Raw genomic sequence first — 16,266 nt, 5'->3', positions numbered from 1 at the left:
TCACTAATGAGAACCTACTGTATAGCACAGGGATCTCTTCTCAATGTTCTGTGGTGACCTAAATGAGAAGGAAATCCAAAAGAGAGGGGATATATGTATACGTATAGCTGATTCACTTTGCTGTACAGTAGAAACTAACACAATATTGTAAAGCAACTATACTCCAGTGAAAAATATAAATAAATAAATAAAAAGAAAACGACTGGAAACGTGGGCATCGCTCAATGCGGTAATACTTTTGAGTCTCAAGCAACTTAGTTGTGTGATACCCCAACCGAGCAGTTGTCACATTTCCTGAGATACCATCTAAGTCTCCGGCATAGTGCTGGTATTCCCAATCCACCAACATTGGATGTGTCTGGGCTCTAGTGCCACAGTACCTGAGCTCCAGTGATGGGATGGGAGCAGAGCCCCATCCTCTGTGTGGCCTCTCAGTGAACTCTTGGGCCAGAAGCAATGTATGAATTCCTGGTCCAGAGAGGCATGGAAGAGTGTGGAAAAGTTTTATTACCAAACCTTGTGACACTTGGAGCTCAAGCAACAAACTGCGGCCACCTATCGTGGCACGGCACAAAGGAGTATCCTCCCTCTCACTTTTCTTTCAAGACTTACAACTCGGATCCTTCGCGTCGGGATTCAGAAGGGGCATTTCTGGTTTCAGCAACCTTGAGGAGTGACAGAGGGCCAGCCCTTCTGAAACCCAGACACTGGAAAGCTATCACTGAGAACATGGGCCATTTGAAGGAGCAGCATCCTGTCACGCTTGACGTGGGCTGGCAGAGAGAAAAAAACAAGTCTGATATTTGGACCCACGTGGATACCATAAGGATTCATGAATTTCTTGGGGGAGGGTAGGTCTGCATAGTCAAGAACTCAAATTTTAATTTTAATGTCATTTCACTTGGTACCTACAAATGGATGAAGCCCAAAACATGCATCTTATTACACTTAATACTTAGAAAAACCTGAGAAGAAAGGTATTATTGATTTCTAATTTAAATTTAATTTTTAATTTGGAATTTTGATTTAAAATAAGGGAGGCTCAGGTACAGTTTCAGCTGGGTTCCATGATCTGCCCAGTGTCATTCAGCTAGGCACGGAGGCAAGACTCACATTCCAAATTCTATGCCCTTTCTCTGCTTCCATATGTCTGTGCTATTTTTTAAAGTATAAAAGAAGGGCAATGCTATTGGGGCAGCATTCAGAAAGGAGGGTCACAGATGACGGATACAACTGGGGAGGGGGACATTGGTACCCAGGCTGCCTGAGGGGTTGAACAATCTTAAATGAAGAGATGAAAACTTGTTCTGGAGGACAACTGATGTTGTAGATGATGGAGACTAGAACTTATTGCTGTGATGAGGCCATTGCGACACAGAGAGGTAAAGTAACTTTCCCAAAGTCACACAGCTAGTACGTGATGGGACCACAATATAAATCCAGACCACACATATCTCCAAAGCCCATGTTCTTGAGTGTTATGGTACACTGTCTCTCAGCTGGCTGCCTGAGGTTCTTTGAACTAATATGGAAGGCAGGAAGGAGATAAGGATATTATAGGGAAGGGAGGGCCAGAGTTTAGTGGTGGGAGTGACTGTGGCTATACACAATATCAAACCCCACCATCCTCCCCATCAGTTCTCTGTCTCCTCCAAATGGAGCCCTCCTACACTGTTGGTGGGAATGTAAATTGGTGCAGCCACTTTAGAGAATAGTACAGAGCTTCCTTAAAAAACTAAAAATAGAGTACCATATGATCCAGCAATCCCACTCCTGGGCATATATCTGGAAAAGACAAAAACTCTAATTTGAAAAGATACATGGACCCCAATGTTCATAGCAGTGCTATTTACAATAGCCAAGACATGGAAGCAACCTAAGTGCCCATCGACAGATAAATGGATAAAGAAGATGTGGTATATATACATACAATGGAATACTAACTCAGCCATTAAAAAAGAATGAAATAATGCCATTTGCAACAATATGGATGAACCTAGAGATGATCATACTAAGTGAAGTAAGTCAGACAGAGTAAGGCAAATACCATAAGATATCGCTTATATGTGGAATCTAAAATATGAGATAAATGAACTTAATTACAAAACAGAAACAGACTCATAGACATAGAAGACAAACTTATGGTTACCAAAGAATGGGGGGAGGGATAAATTAGGAGTTTGAGAGTAACAGATACACACTATTATATACAAAATAGATAAACAACAAGGACCTACTTATAGCACAGGGAACTATATTCAGTATCTTGTAATAACCTATAATGGAAAAGAATCTGAAAAAGGATAGATAGATAGATAGATAGATAGATAGATAGATAGATGATAGACAGAACTGAATCACTTTACTGTACACCTGAAACTAACAACATTGTAAATCAACTATACTTCAATAAGGAACTGGCCAAGAGATATGCAAAGATCCGAGAGACTTAGATGTCACAGAAGCCAAGGGTCCTGGTATTTCAAGGAGGAGACAGAATCAACAGTAGCAGACCCATGGACAAGGTCAAGCACGGTAAACAAACTGGACCTAACAAGATGTCATTGAGCATCATCAAGAGTATCCCTGGAGCCCCAAGAGGAGAAGCCTAGTTACAATGGGTTGAGAGGGAATAGAGGTGAGATGGGAGAGAAAAAGTGTAGACAACTTTCAAAGATATTGGATGAAAAATAGAAAGGAGAGTGGATAAAATGTCAGGCAAGGAGAAGCCAATGAAAGGAGACATTGACAAGGCAGAAACAAAAGGCAGGGAGAAACTGAGAAGCTAGGAGAAGATGATGTATCTTATGGAAGAGATCCCTCATTTACTCAGCCTGGAGGAAAGGAGAGGATGATGGGTAAATACACCTGCAGGAAGCTGGGGAAGGGAGAACCTGGTGACCTCAATTTTTTCCATGAATTTCAAAGTCAGAATAAGTTAAATATTGCTGTAAGAAAAATAAATGAGCCAGTACCTCAAAGGCTTGAGACAACAAAATTTAGCTCTCACTCATACTGGGTGAGAGCTGGGTCAGTGGAGACTGGGTCAGTGGGGGTGTTCTCATCGTGGTCACTTGAGGACGCAGACTGATGGGGTCTGAACTCTACCACACCTAAACCATTGCCACAGCAGTGAGAAGGGAATGTGCTAATTCGACACCTGGTCTTAAAGCTGCTACTCACATTTCATTGGCCGAAGCAAGCCACATGAGCAAACCTAACCTCAAGGGTGAGTAGAGCCGTGCAACCCTAGCATCTATCCACAAAGAGAAGAGCTAGAAATATTTGGTAAAGGGCATAAATGGTTATTATGATGAGGTGTGATCTCTATGAAGAGTTAGGGAAGTTGAATGAGATTTGGAAGAGTCTTTAAGGGAATTAGAAGAGAGATGATTTACAACAAATGAACAGATCGATACCTTGCCTTGAGAGCCCAGCTGAGTTTGACATCCATAATTTGCACTGGTGCCAATCTCACTAGTTGCATGACCTTTAGCAAAACCCATCTCCTTTCCGAAGCCCTGTCTTTTGATCTGTAAAACAGGAGAGTTGGAGCAAATGGCTTTTCAGTTTCCCTACCAAATTCCAAGATTCATCATTTGCGCAGTGAATCTGAAGATACTGAAATTCCACATAGCATAACCGCCCCACCCAATTCCCACAACAGGTCTTGTTAAGGGGTAGAGTGTTCAAGATGCCCTTGGTGGTACCCACATGCTGCATCAGCATTTGCATCACAGGGTCCTGCTGTATTTAATGGGTAGAGTAGAACCAGTCCTTTCCCACTTGAACAGATGTACTGTGGGTCCAGAGGTCAATGGACTTGATTTTTTTTTTTTTTCTGTTCCCACGGCTAGTCCAGTTCTCTGCTTCCAATTCACTGCTGGTGAATGGACTCCTGCCATGGGGGTGGATGGAGGCAGAGGGAGGAAGGAGGGAGGGAGGAAGCGGGGAGGCATTAATAGAACAGAGGCAGGCAATGATGAATTAAGGGAGCGGCCATTAATTTTTCATTCTGACAGATTATCGTCTGTCAGAAGGCAGAGGAGATGGCCCCTGTGCCCAGAGAGGGGACACTTGCTCTTTGTAATACAGGCTTCTGCATTCTTTTTCTGGAATTAGGTAGTGGGTACCCAAAGAATGAAAAATTTATGACAATCTATAATTTACACGCTAGAAGATAAATAATGAACTAAATCCTGTCATTAAATTGGCCCTTCGTTTTTCTTAATCCCCTGGGTGATAAATCTGATTTTGCAACAACATTTAGTATAAATTGATTTTTTTTTTTTTTGGTAGGGTGGGAGTAGGGAAACTATTTTAAATACTTTGGATATAAATAGATTGTCCTGGGCATTGTATCACCCAGGACCTCAAGATACAGTGGTCTTATTACTGTGGCTTTACATTAAGACTGGCATTAACTAAGGGAGGATGTCACTGAGGCATTCTGCAAACCAACACTGATTCTGTAAAGCTTTTAAGTTTAATGAATGGAAACTTGAAATGCCAGCATGGCAGTGCGGCTAGCCAGCTTCCATAGAAGGAAACCTGGAATGGTTGACCTTGGGGGATACTATAAAGATGCCTTCCCTGGATGCTGATTAAGGACATGATGGCAAAAGGCATCACTCTTTAATCCCTCCATTTCCTCATCTGTAAAGCGAGGATAGTAGTTATTTAAAGGAGTCAATTTGATAATATACGTAAAACAAACATGGACTAGTAGATGTCATTAAGGGAGACCTGGTGTCATTAGAGTGCTGGCATGCAACGGATTATGTAATAGTAAGCAATTATCAAGCACCTACTGTGTTCCTGACCCTGTCTTAAGCCCTTTATATGCATTAATCCCATTGATCCTCACATCCTTTGTGTGAGGTAGGTATTGCATTTTCTCAATTTTACTGTTGAGGAAACTGAAGTGTGGAGGGTATAAGTAACTTACCGAAGCAAGTTGGCCGCTACTAAATGGTAGAGAGGAGGAGCCGAGATTATTCATGGGCTGAATTATTTTGGATATGCCTACCTTGGTCCAAGCATATTCCAGGAGTGGAGATACAGCGATGGATAAAACAGGAAAAAAAAATTCCTGTATTCACAGAGCTTATATTCTAGTAGAGGGGATGAAGGCAATAAACAAAATAAACAATGCCATATGCAACCTGTAAGAAGGTGATAAGCCTTCAGGAGAAAAACAAAGCCCAGAATGGGAAGCAGGGCGGGGCAGGGGTGGGGGGCAGGGTGGGCAGGGATGCTACAGTTTTAGCGTTTGTCATTTTTAATAGATTAGAACACAGGGCATCTGATTCCAAAACTGTAGCTCTTAATCACTTTGCTACATTGTTAGGGGGAAGACCATGGGTTTGAGAGTCAGAGCTATACTTTGAATCCCATCTCTACCCTGTACTCTCCTTGAGAGATTGGCTTAATCTCTCCAAGCCTCCGCTTCTCAGTCTGCAAAATGAAAATATCACCTGCCATGGGGCTGTTGAGAGGACCCGGAATGATGGAGATGAAGGCAAGACCACGTGGTCTTGTAATGCCTCTGTTTCCTTATCGGTACCATGGAGATCATAGCAACACTACCACTTAACTTTGCTATGCAGAGTAAATGCGATCATCTATATCAAAACAAATAAAAAAGAATTTCTAGGCAGCCCCAGGGGCCTACCTGAGTTTGGCATCCATTAATTTTTGTGACCAACTATCACACATTGTGTGACCTTGAGCAAGACTGTTTTCTCATATATCAGATATCGGAGCTGGATTAGATGGCCATGAGATGACGTAAAAAAACTTGATGCAGCAGCATAAACAAAGCATGGAACATTCTGCCTGGCACGTGGTAATAAGTAATAATAACAGCCAGTTCTGAAGAGCTTTCTATGCACTGAGAGCTGGGTTAACCTCTTGGCAAGCACTGTCTTCTCTAGACCTCATCATAACCCCAAGAGGGGGATGATACCATTATGCCCACTTTACAGATTTGCAAACAGGGTTGTTGAGTTTAAGAACTTTGCTCCACATTCACCCTGCTATCAAGTGGCAAAATTGTGTCTGGGGACTTAGTCTCCTTCTCCAGAGTGATTTCCTTGCCTGAGACATTTGGCATCATGAAGATAGTGGGTGGGACATAGTAGGTGTTCATTAAATATTTGTTGACTAAGCCAGCCTTTCTTCCATGACCCAGGACACCTATGTAGAAAGCTAGATCTGTTCCCAAAGGGATCAGTCTTTTCTTAACAAACCCCCACTCACAGAAGCCCTCAAATTATACTCTATTGCCTGACATAAAATATTCCGGTGGAATTTACAAGATTGCTAATGCAGGATTCCATTAATGCCTGAACACAGCACCTTCTCTCTCTAATTCATGACAAATTCATCTTAGTGATCCACCATAAAAGGTTGTGAGTGGAGATGACAGAATTCAGCACCTCCCTTGCCTCCTGGGCATAGAGAGAAATCGGGGTAGGGGGTTGCTCTAAAGCCTCTGTAGAGTTACGGAAGATTGGAGCCAGATGGTACCTGCCAGAATTTTTTAGGACTTGGCTGTAGCTCAAGCACGGGCAGGTTTTAACCTGCCGGAATTGATAGAGAACAAATTGCACAGTGAAATGGGTCCATGGGAATCACTTGGTCCGGCGTATTATTGTATAGATGGAAAACTGAAGTTCAAGGACAAAGTGACTTACCCCAGGGGGCCTTTCTACCATTATAGCCCGCACTGCACAATGTGGGGTTCTGCCAGCTGCTAAATACATCTATCCTAATTACACATTCTGGAACTGGGGATAACCACAGGATGGGCCTGGGGACCCACTGGACCCACTGTGGGACAGACTCCTTGACCATGTGACCTTCATAGCCCCCTACTCTGACTGGAGGGCCCAGTGACATTCTGGTTCTCCTGGAATCAAAGTCATTTCAGAGCCAGGGTCCAGTGGTCCCCAAAAGATTTGTTTCTTTTTCCCCAATGCACAGCAACCCTGGTAAAAGGCCTTAGGTCTTTTGCGGTCAGGCTGGGAGAAAGATTCACAGTATAAATTTTCAGCAGTGTACTGGGTCCTCCCCCGAGAGGACTTGGCCTTTCCTTCATCTGAGGGGCTCTAGGTCTGTAAACTTGTTCAAGGCTAGGAATTGATGGAAGGAATGTGATTCTCTGTTTTTATGATTTGAGTTCAACTTGTGTTTACTTGACCTAGAACTTTTCTGCTTATACAGATCAAGTAAGAATTTAGTAGGCTTCCTGCCTATTTCACTTCCAGGAACACCACAATTAACTGGCCAACACCATGGGTCTATGTGAGTTGGACCATCCTGAGTTCTGCTTTGACCCTGCTGCACATGAGGTTAACCCTACCCACCTTATCTTTGGTGGTTGAGTGCTGCCATTGGGCCTCTGACACACCAAGATCCAATTACTCCCACTGCACTGAAGTTTTCCAGCTGGGTGGCTGTGTTTCCCTCCTTAAGCTCTGGACCACAGAGAGAAGCCATCACAAAGCTCTTCAAGGATACTGGGGCTCCCCTCACAAATTTATTTTTTTAAATATCGGTAAAAGGTCTGTCCTCAACACGTATCATATAGTATCACTTATATGTGGAATCTAGAAAAATGGTACAGATGAGCTTATTTGCAAAGCAGAAATAGAGACACAGATGTAGAGAACAAAAGTATGGATACCGAGGGGGAAAGGGGGGGTGGGATGAATTGGGAGATTGGGATTGACAGATATAAACTACTGTGTATAAAAGAGATAACTAATGAGAACCTACTGTATAGCACAGGGAACTCAACTCAATACTCTGTAATGACCTGTATAGGAATAGAATCTAAAAAAGAGTGGGTATATGTATATGTATAACTGATTCACTTTGCTATGCAGCAGAAATTAACACAACATTGTAAAGCAACTATACTCCAATAAGAATTAATTAAAAAAATAAGAAAAGTCTGTCCTCTGGGCCCTCTCAGTGTGGGTGAGTAGGTCTTAAATGACAAATCTCCTATAACATTCCAATCTCCCTAAGCCTCTAGATCCAAAAGAGATGAGGCATTTCCAATTCACTCATCATCTGATCCACATTCCAACCAAACAAACAAACTGTTAGAGTCTTTTCTTACTCTCTGAGCTACAACACTCAATGCAGAATCTCTGCTTCCTGGGCCATCAATCAGTTTGACCTGATCCAACTTTATCTTCCCTCCACCATTCTCCCACACCCTTAATCCCCGTCCCTACACATCCTCCCCAGATTTCTGCTTGTATAAGTGAGAAAACTCAAGTTGTTCTTTTGGAGTGTAACATACCTCTTCATGGGTCACAATGCAAACCTTACCTTTAGGGACCTGTTGGGATTTGCAACTAGTTATAGGTCTAGAAGCCCAGAGAGGAGGGGGGAAGGGGAGGTCCTGAGGAGAATCAGCGTGGTCTTGCATGGCAACTGCCTCAGGGGAGGTCAGTAGCATTTTCCCAGGCAATGCAGTGTTAACACCTTCAGTGGGGCGTGGAAAGGTTCTTCCCCCTATAGGTGGGGAGGCTGCTGCCACAGAGGGTGAGGAGACCTCTTTCACTGGCAAAAAGGACTTCATCAGAATTTAAGGCTCAATGTCCCCAACCTCATCCGGGTCTTCGCACATGTCCCCATCCCAACTTATAAGATCCCATTCTTTTCCAATCAATTCCCTCACTTTAACAGTAGACACCCTGGGAGGCTGGGAATTCAACTGGCTTTATAATTCAGCCAATTACAGGATTAGGTCCTATATTTGATTTTCAGCAATTTCAGCCCTGCCGCTACAGGAGATAAGGCTCTCCCTCAGGACATACGTAGAAGCTCTCCGGTCATTTATGTGGGCTTGAGCTGGGAATTGGAATCCCTGAGCTCATCCTTTTCTCTCACCACTTTGTCCAGCAACATTAGGAGAAACCAACCAATGTCATTATATTCCTTAGTTTTCCAGAAACATTCAAGAGAGTCACGTACAGAGTTACTTAGTTCCTTACTTCTTATAAGTGGTTGGTTAGGCACAGCCAGTGCAGATACTGTGTGTCTCTATCAGCAGTTCACACCATGGACTATCCACGCTTTCTTTACTACTGGAAAAAAAAGAGCCATTAGCATCTTTAAATCTAATCAGATTAAAGAACCCATTCCAGAAAACCCAGAACCAATTCAGAAAAACTCATCCTTAAAATCCTGTTCCTCGAGGACCACTTTCAGTACCAGAATCTGTATCAGTCAGGGTTCTCCAGAGAAACAGAACCAAAAGGATATATAGAGAGATATGGAAGAGGAAATTTGTTCGGGGAATTGGCTCACACTGCTATGGAGTCATTTGCAAGCTGAAGAAAAGTCAATGGTATAATTCAGTCCAAGTCTCAAGGCCTGAGAACCGGGAGAGCCAACGGGTATCACAGCCAGTCCAAAGCCAAAAGCCTGATACTAGGGGAGGGGGGAGGCCACTAGCCTAAGTCCTGGAGTCTGGAGGCCCAACAGCCAGGAGCCCCAGTGTCCAAGGGCAGGAAAAGATGAGTGTCCAGCTCAAGAAGAGAGAAGATAATTCAGCCTTTCTCCACCTGTTTGCTCTATTCAGGCCCTCAGTGGATTGGACACTGCCTACCTGAATTGGTGAGAGTATATCTTCTTTACTCAGTCTACTGTATCAAATGCTCATCTCTTCCAGAGACACCCCCCAGACAGACACACCCAGGAACACTGTTTTACCATCTCTCTGGGTGTCCCCTAGTCAAGATGACACATAAAATTGACCATCACAGCTAGCCATGAGTCCTTCCTCATCTCTTTCCTCTACGGCTCCTGACATTGAGACATAGTGCCTTCCAAGAGTCAGAAGCACAATGATGGCTGGAAGACTGGAACTGTTTCCTAGGTAACCCCCCCCCACCAAAAAAAGAAACTGATCAGTCCCCATGGGGCATCCTAGGATCCTGCTCAGCTTACCTGCCAAAGGCAAGAGGTGCCTATGTCAAGGTCAGGAGGAGCAGAATTTTACTTCCCTCCGTGATGTCACCCAGGGCCATGGCTCCATAGGCCCTGCACACTCGGGTGTGCACATCTAAGTGTGTACATCCCGGTTAGACTCTCCCTTGACCTACAGACTCAACCAGCCAACTGCCGCTTGACAGCACTACTTAGAGGTCTTTTAGGTATCTTAAGTTCAACATGTCCAAAATCAAACTCCTTAACCTTGTTTCTGGTGTCTTTTTTCCTTTATGGCAGCTGAGCTTCTTTTTTTTTTTTTTTTTTTTAGTAAAAACTTGAACTTCTGTCATACTGAGTGAAGTAAGTCAGACAGAGAAAGAGAAATATCGTATGACATCCCTTATATGCAGAATCTATAAAAAAAATGATACAAATGTATTTACAAAACAGAAACAGACTCACAGACTTAGAGAACGAACTTATGGTTACCAGGGGGGGAAGGTGGGGGGAAAGGATAGTTAGGGAGTTTGGGATCGACATGTACACACTGCTGTATTTAAAATGGATAACCAACAAGGACCTACTGTGTAGCACAGGGAACTCTGCTCAATGTTATGTGGCAGCCTGGATGGGAGTGGAGTTTGGGGGAGAATGGATACATGTGTATGTATGGCTGAGTCGCCTTGCTGCGTGCCTGAAACTGTCACAACATTGTTAATCGGCTATACTCCAATATAACATAAAAAGTAAAAAAAAAACAAACTCCTGATTTACCCTTTCCAAAAAAAATTGCTCACAAATAAGTTTTTTTTTCTAATTTCCAAGGAGGTAATTTATAGCTGGATTATTCTATAAATCAATGTGTTTCCTGGCAACCTGCCATTACCCATCCTGGCCACCCAGGAGGAAAAAATCAGTGCCTGACATTCGGGAGTGTTTCTAGGAGACTCCCAGGGTATCCGGGAGATGAGTATTTTCCTACCCACCCGTCCCTGGTGAAGCCCGGACCGGGATAGATAAAAGGACCCACTGTATGATCTGCCCTCAGGTCTCATTCCTCAGAGGTAATCAGCCCTGAGCACTCTCTGAAGTAAAAAGAACCAATTTCTGTTGCAACAGTGAGAGGTTTTACCTAAAAGGGCCAATTAAACCTTGAGAGATTATTTGCAGATAGACTTTGGAGGAGGGCTTTCGTCAGGTTCCGTTCCTGTTGTTGTGTTTATTTCTTTGGGGATTTCTTTTTTTTAGGCTTCATTACTCACCGGAATTTAACTCTAATGGAAATAAAATAAATATCACAGAGCTTCCCCGGAAATTACTGATACCCTTTGTTTTGGAGAAAGGTTAGAGGATTTCTCTCTAAGGATTGAGCCTCTAGAAATTCTGCCCCATGTCAGAAACTTTCTCCCATGCTCTCTCTCCCAGAAACTTTGTGTGAATCTCGGGAAATGACCCTCATTGGTCCTTTTAGTTCAACGCCTACTCTTTGGGCCAATCATTGTTGCCAGAGGATGGGGCTCCCTGATTGGTCAGTTACTTGCTCATAATGGTAATCTGTTACTAGAAAAAGAATAGGAAATAGCTACTAGCTTCTACTACCACCCCTCTACTATTGGATTCCTTTGATGATGATGATGATGATGATGATGATGATGATGATGGTGATGATGATTATAGCTACCATTTATTGCCCATGTGCCAAACTCCGTGCAAGCACTTTTCATGTGTGATCTCATTTAGACCTCATAGCAATCCTCTGATGTAGGTACCATTTACAGATGAACAAACCAAGGCTTAGAGAAGTGAAAAGACTTACCCCAAGTCACACTGCTGGGAAGGAGAACAGTTTGAAAATCACTTCTTTAATACTTGCATTAGTTATCTATCACTAGATAGCAAATTACCCCCAAATCTTAGCATCTTAAGACAACATTTATTATCTCACAGTTTCTGTAGGTCAGGAATCCAGGCATGGCTCAGCTGGGTGCCTCTGCCTTTAGGTCTCTCAGAGTCTGTAATCAAGCTGTGAGCCAGGAATGTAGTCTGATCTGCAGGGTCAAATGGAGGAGGACCCACTTCCAAGTTCAAGATCATCCATGTGATTCTTGGCAGGACTCAGTTCCATGTGAGCTGCTGGACTAGGGGCCTCAGTTTCTCACTGATGGTTGGCCGGAAGCCTTCCTTAGTTCCTTGCCATGGGTCCTCTCTCTGGGGAAGCTCTCAACATGGCAGCTGGCTTCATCAGAGCAGAAAGCTAGAGGGAAAGAGAGTGTCCAAGATGGAATTTATCATGGTCTTGTGACCTAATCTCCAAAGTGGCATCCTATACGTTTTCCTTATTCTGTTGGTTAGAAGTAAATCACTAGGGTGAGTGGATTACACTGGGGCTGTCTCAGAGGCTGCCTTCTGCAGTGCTGTCCTTTTGGATAAGCAGACCGCTTTCATGTACCAACCATTTAGTATGGCAGAGGGGTCTTCTCCTTCAACTCTCCAAATTCACTTGCAGGATTTGTTGTTTTGCCCCATCCTCACGGGATCTCCTGATATGTTCATTTCCAAGTCTAGCCACAGCCTTCCTTGGCTGCACTTTTTTTCTCCTCACATCTCTCCACCACCCCTGAAACATTCGAGCCTGAGAAGCATCACATACTGTAATTATCTGGGAGCAGCTAATCCAGTCCCCTCATTTTGCAAATAAGAGCATGGAGGGACAGACAAGGGAAGGGCCTTCCAGAGATCCCACAGGAAGCCAGAGGCAAGGCTGGGGACTTGGAGCCTAATATGCTCCCAATATGCTGCACATCCCAACACACCAGGATCCTTGCTGGGAAATCAATCCAAACCAGGCACTTGAACTCTGGGGAGACTGCTGACATTTCATCAACATACAAATGAGGGAAACATTTAGGCGGTGCTTCTCCCTTTCTCCCCATTCCCTTTCTTCACAGGGGGCTGACTTCATTTCCTCCTGGGAGCAGGGAAGGACTTACTTGTTAACTGAGCAGTGAACAAGCCTTTTTGTGTGAAAATCTGAGGAGGTTTCACACCGTGTCTGATGTGGTTTCTAGGTACACAGTGCCCTCTAGCCCCGAGTCAGGGTAGTTACAAGAGCAAAGATTTTGAAAACAATAGGGAATCATGAAATATACAAAATCCAATGTCAGTAATTATTCCTGGACTCCTAGGGGTCCAAGAACTCCCAAAATCCCAGGTGAATTATTGTATACTGTAAAATTTTCTAAAAAAAAGAGTCTATAGCTCCCATTGAATATTAAAAGAGAAACCATAGCTATGTCACTACACAAAAAGATTGGGACCCACTGATTTGGACTTTCAGAGTATCTGAAACACCTTCGCTAGTTTAAAAGAAATATCCAAAATAGCAATCAGAGCATGCGCTTTTTAGACATAAACCACAAAGACGCTGAGGGTTTAATATCACATGTCTTCCCTTTTCAGCCCATTATTTCCTACAGATTGTGATTTGGAAGCTAGTATTTCGGGGTTCTTTTTAATTCAATAGATGTTTGCTCAGTGCCTGTCCTGTTCTAAGTACTGGCGATACAGAAATGAACCACGGTGGACACTGGTTAATTTTTGCCATTCTGTATAGATCCCCCATTCTTTTGGCCACACCATCCCAGTTTCCTTCTGAAAACCAGCCACTTTCCTGTTCCTAAACCGTGGGGGTCCATCTAAATCCCCCTTAGCACAAGGATGGATGTGTGGTCTAATCCCAGCTGTTCAGTGCACCCCATCCTCTTGCCCATGAAGATGGTTTCAGAACTAAACCTTGGAGCTGAGCTGGGTCTCACAGGAAAGAGGACCACACTTTCACTCACCACTGAAGTTGACCTGAAAGGATGGAGGATAAATCGTAGTAAGGACTGAGAAAAGGGAGCCAAAGTATGGAAAGAGAGAACTGAGCCCTAGGCGGAACCACATGTGAAACTTGCTCAGTCTTTAGAGGGTTTTTTGTTTGTTTTGATTTTTCTCTAATGAGAGTGAAACTGGCTTTGTATTCCTTGCAACAAAAAGAATCTTAATAGATAGCCCGCCCTTGAGGATCTCACAGTCCAACAAATTTGTTAATAACACAAAATATTGTACAAGTGCCCTAGTAAAATACACAGACACACACACACTGTATATATATATATATATATATATATATATATATATATAAACATATAATATATATAATAAGTTCTTAATAAGTAAGACGATACAGACAATATTCGCATCCCCAGTAGAAGTAGTTTGCACTCTGCCTTGATAGAATAGAAGGATTTGGGCAGGAAGCCATGAATCAGGAGGAAAGACACTCACAAGAAAGAACATTGGGATCCAGGAACACTTACTGGAGTATGTCCACACTTCCACCAGGTTGTCATGGGAAGGGTCAAGAATCCTCCTAGAAGCAGCCACATAGCACAGGGAGATCAGCTTAGTACTTTGTGACCACCTAGAGGGATGGGATAGGGAGGGTGGGAGGGAGACGCAAGAGGGAGGAGATATGGGGATATATGTATAGGTATAGCTGATTCACTTTGTTATAAAGCAGAAACTAACACACCGTTGTAAGGCAATTATACTCCAATAAAAATGTTAAAAAAAAAAAAAGAATCCTCCTAGAAATTGTGACTTTCCATATGTCATTGAGCCACCACAGCTTCTTGGACCACAAAATTATCTCACATTTATTGCTTTTGTAATTTTTTAAATTAAGGTATAATTCACATACCATAAAATTGACCCTTTCAAAGTCTACAATTCAATGGTTTTTTAGTACATTCACAAAATTGTGCTGCCATCATTGTTATCTAATTCCAGAACATTTTGCATCACCCCATAAAGAAACCCTGTACCCTTCCGTAGTCATTCTCTATTCCCTCCTTCTCCCAACCCCTGGCAACCACTAACATACTTTCTAGGTCTATGAATTTGACTATTATAAGTGGAATCATAAAATATGTGGCCTCTTGTGACTTCTTGCATTTAGCATAATGTATTCAAGCTTCCTCCATATTGTGACATATATCAGTACTTCATTCCTTTTTATGGCTGAATAATACTCCATCCTATTTATAGACCACGTTTTGTTTATCCATTCATCAATGGACATTTGGGTTGTTCCCACCTTTGGGCTATTGTGAATAATGCTGCCATGAACTTTCACGTACAAGTTTTTTTGTGAACATGTGTTTTCATTTCCCTTGGGTGTATTTGTAGACGTGGAATGTCTGGATCCTGTGGCAGTTCTATGTTTAACCTTTTGAGGAGCGGCCAGACTGTTTTCCAAAGCAACTGTACCTGTTCACATTTCCACCAGCAAAGTAGGAAGTTTCCAATTTCTCCACATCCTTGCCAACACTTGTTATTGTCTGTCATTCTTATTGCAGCCATCCTAGTGGGTGTGAAGTGGTGTCTCATTGTGGTTTCGATTTGCCTTTCCCTGAGGACAAACACATTTCCTTTTAATGAACAAGTTATGGTACATGTGTCCCTCCAGCCTGACTGTTGGAAACTACCCCCACTTAAAGTGGTCTCTAGTTATGAATTTCTTGTAGTGCCACCTTAGCACACAAACCAGCCTATCAGCTGCAGTTACCAAGTTGAGCATGGCTATTCCTTCTCTCCTTTTGCAGATTGCACTGGTCTGCACCCACTGCCCACAAACCCACATAGGAAGACTTCACTGCAGCCAGTACCCAATGTCCATGCTGAGAATTCCCTCTCCAGCAGCCTCTGTGGCTTGCAATCCTGCTGGGCTCAGGAGGAGGGGGACAGAGTGTTGCTCTGTTCCATTAGGAGGCAGAAAATCACATTTCTCCAATTCTCGGGCCAAACCCAGCTCTGCACAGAGTCTGAAAATGCTCTAAAGAAATGTTCCCAGGAATTCCCTGGCAGTCCAGTGGTTAGGACTCAGCACTTTCACTGCCATGGGCCCAGTTTCGATCCCTGGTTGGGGAACTAAGATCCCACAAACTGCACCCGAATAAAAAGGGGAAATGTTCCCTAGCTTTTGATCATCTCTCCTCTAATGAAAGGTATTTATAGAGCCAGATAAGGAATGGAATCTATCTAGTTGACCATCTTCCAATACTCTTATAACCCTCTTCCCAAAATTCATCCTTCTTCTCCTAGTTCAATGTTACACATGTTAACATAACTGATTAACAGTGTCTGCTGAAGCGCTAGATTGAGACAAACCCTGAACCTGAGCCTATTGATTAGTGATGTCTGTCATCAGCAGGGAATGGAAAGCTGTGGCATGCATGTCATGTGTTCCCCATCTATACTCTAATCATT

This window comes from Balaenoptera acutorostrata, chromosome 15 (genome assembly GCF_949987535.1).
Source record: "Balaenoptera acutorostrata chromosome 15, mBalAcu1.1, whole genome shotgun sequence".
Lineage (NCBI taxonomy): Eukaryota > Metazoa > Chordata > Mammalia > Artiodactyla > Balaenopteridae > Balaenoptera > Balaenoptera acutorostrata.
Note: the sequence above shows the minus strand (reverse complement) of the source record.